Genomic DNA, 3,329 nt, shown 5'->3' with positions numbered 1-3,329 from the left:
TAGAAGAAAATCAGCTCAAGCCTGGCGGGAGGTTTGGAGCAGGAGCTCCGTCTTTGAAGCTCCCCCGGGCGCAGTGTCAAACGACCAAACTCAGGCTGTGAGGTACGAGGACGCCATCTTATCTGTGTCTGGTCTGGCTCTGGACTACGTTTCCCAGAGTCCACAGTGGCCCGACGTTACGTCTTTCTTGACGTCGTGGCGAGATCGTTAGCTCCACGGGGACCCGGACGCGACCAAGGGGAGGCAGAAGGTGAGGGGTCTGGAGTCCGGGGCGGGGACGGGGCGTGTCCAGAGCCTCCGGTCTGTGAGCGCTGGCGGGAGCGGGCTGAGGATACCAGATTGTGAATGAGTCTTTGTGGCTGCGTGACCAGGTGTGGGTGACCGAGTGTGTGGTTGTGGCCACCTGTCTCCAGGGTGTAAGTCTGGTTGTGTTCGTGTAACCATGTGTGATACTGTGTGTTGGGGGTGTGGGGTCCTTTCTACCTGGGGGTGATAACTGCTGTGCCCCTGTTGTGTATGTGTTACTGTACGGCTTGTTCTTGCGGTGTGAGTGTGGTTGTGACTGTGAGACGGGTGAGGGTGTCTGCGGTTATGATTATGATTCCATGTCTCCAAGGTTAGCGTATGGTTTTGGTTGCACAATATTGTAGCCACGTGTGGTATTGTGTGCAATTGTGTGTCTGACTGTGTGGTGACAATTCGTGTGTATCCCTCTTGTGTCCCTTGGAGTGTGTCTGTGAAACGGTGGCTGTGTGTGGTGCTGTGTTTTTAAGTGTAACGTGTCTTTCTTTGCCTGTGTGAGTGTGACTGTCTCCAGAGTGAATGTTCAATTATGACTGGTTGATGTTGGGTGGGCCAGAGTGCCAGTGATTATGTGTGTCTCCCAAGTGGGTATGTGATTGTGATTGTGTGAGACATTTGTGGGTATTGGTTTGGGAAGGCTGTGACTATATGAGAGTGACTTTGTGTGTCATGGTGGTGAGTAGATTTGAGTGACTGTGTATGTCTTTTTAGTGGGTATGAGATTGTGACTGTGTATAAGGGCCTGGAGGTGTCTGTGATTGTGTGGTTATGTCCTTGTGTGTTTCAAGAGTGATGTATGGTTGTGTTCGTGTGACACCGACCATTTGTGCCGCACCAAGTATGCCAGTGTGAGTGAGGTGCCTGTGACTCCAGTATACTGACCTTTGCAGAACCTGTGAAGTTAAAACAGACTGTGGCCCTGGACAGTGATAGCCTCAACCTCTACCTATGACACTGGGATTAGACATGATATCCAGTCTTCTTTAACTTCTGTCTCCTGTGTGGAGTTCAAAATGTTCTGCTTACTCACAATTCCTTTTTTTAAGTCTTCTCCAAGAAGATGTTGGGAGGAAAAGGAAAGAATTGCTATTGAACATCCAAAAGCTAAGATCAAGATGCATCAGTTTTTCTTCTTTGCCTGAGACCCTTCTTATTTTTTATGATGTGCTTTTCTTTTTCTGAAACTTCTTGCCTAACTTCTTCTTTCCCAAAGTGACCTGGTCTCTAGTATTTGTCGTTGGAGTAAATTATTGAGAGCCCTGGAGGTGAACTGAAAGGTCCATATACCCCCTGTTTCCTGTACACTTAATGTTCATTAAAAATTTTTTGAACTTTTCATTTTGAATTAGTTTTAGACTTAAAACTCTTGCAAAAATAGAATTCCCATGTCCTTTTTTTTTTTAAGATTTTATTTTTAAGTAATCTTTACACCCAGCATGGGGCTCCAACTCACAAACCCAGACTCAAGAGTTGCACACTCCACTGACTGAGCCAGCCAAACACCCCAGAATTCCCATATACTCTTAACCTGCTTCCCCATATGTTACCATTTTACATAATCACAGTACATGATCAAAACCAGGAGATTAACATTGATACACTACTACCAACTAATCTACAAAGTTTATTAAAATTTCATCAATGTCCCTTAGTGTCCTTTTTCTGCACAAGGATCCAATCTAGGATCGTATGTTGCAGTTAGTTAGTAAGTCTTCCTAGTCTTCTTTGATCTGGCACAGTTCCTCAGTCTTTATTTGTCTTACTTGACCTTGACACTTAAAGAGTACTGGCCATTTAGTTTGTAAATTCTGCAATGTAGAATGTTCCCCAATTTGAGGTTGTCTGATGCTTCCTTGTGATTAAATTCAGAGTATGCTTTTGGGACAAGAATACCCCAAAAGTGATGTGTTCTCAGTGCATCGTATCAGGAGACCCTAGAGGTCAATTTGCCTCGTTAGTGGTAACTTTAATCACTTGGTTAAAGTGGTGTCCAATTTCTCTGCTGCAAAGTCACTATTTTTTCCATTGTAATTAATATGTGTCTTGTGGAGAAATAACTTAAGCTTCTCTTCTTACTTCCACCTGCAAGTCTTAACATTCATTGATAATTTTTGCCTGAAAATGTTAGTACAGGCTATTTGCCAAATGGTGATTTTTAAATTTCCATCCTTCCTTCTATATTTATTAAATAGAATCCTACTGTTAGAAGGAGATTTTCCTTCTCCCTCACTTATTTATTTAATAAATTATTTATGTATATATAAATTGGAATTTTTAAATTTTTTTTTTAGTTCTGTAAGTTACAGTTCATTACTGTCCCTGTCTCTTTGCTAAAATTTCCCCAGATTTGGCCATTAGGAGTTCCTTTAAGTTGACTCCTGTATGCTTTCATTGTGTCCCCTTTATTATTTTTTTTAGTACTGCCATATTTTCTGGCACCATGAGATGTTCCAAGCTGATATTGTACTTTTGTTACCCAAAACTGGGTTTACCTCTTGGTGCGTGTCAAGGCAAAAGACAAAACCAGCCAAAGAATAGGAAATGGAAGCGTTTTTCTTGCACTAAGTAAAGGAGAACACCAGGGATCTTCCCTAAAGCAGTGTCTCCCTGAGCAACAGAATTGGGGAAGCTTTAAGCTAAGGGTACGTATGTATTAACAAAGAGGCTTATACAATGGGAAATACAGCATGGAACTGGGGCAGAAGTCATCTTAAAATGACTGACTCGGGGTCAAAGTCATGAGGGCTGGCAAAGGACAGCGTCATCAGTTGTCTGGCTCCAATTGGTCTGGTATCTCAGTGCTCAAAGGGGTTTAGATCCTGCAAATATAATTCAAGAATATACATCAGGTCAGTCCTCACTTTTGGATCAGCGCCGTGAGTTTTATGGCTGGTTTGTCATCCCTAGTATGATTAGGTTATCTTCTGGCCTGATAGTCGCCTTTGTTCTTACATTCTTTCACAAAATGGCCAGAGGCCTAAAATGACTTTTCTTTTATCAAGAAAGCTATGTCTGTCTGTTCCCCC

At 42.9% G+C, this 3,329-nt stretch overlaps 1 protein-coding gene across 4 annotated transcripts in view; it reads left to right on the top strand.

The window, feature by feature from the left end:
- The first annotated feature begins 112 nt into the window (after positions 1-112).
- Positions 113-3,329, top strand: part of ZNF565 (zinc finger protein 565) — a 35,779-nt gene continuing 32,562 nt past the window's right edge. For all 4 annotated transcript variants that reach the window (XM_045805183.2, XM_045805181.2, XM_087871112.1 and 1 more), the window contains exon 1: positions 113-250. The gene's annotated coding sequence lies outside the window, so the exon portion shown is untranslated. The remainder of the gene's footprint in view (positions 251-3,329) is intronic.

Source organism: Ursus americanus, chromosome 21 (assembly GCF_024610735.1).
Source record: "Ursus americanus isolate L20-20 chromosome 21, mUrsAme1.1.p, whole genome shotgun sequence".
Classification (NCBI taxonomy): Eukaryota; Metazoa; Chordata; class Mammalia; order Carnivora; family Ursidae; genus Ursus; species Ursus americanus.
The sequence above is the reverse complement of the archived record's forward strand: the minus strand, read 5'-3'. Positions and strand labels throughout refer to the sequence as shown.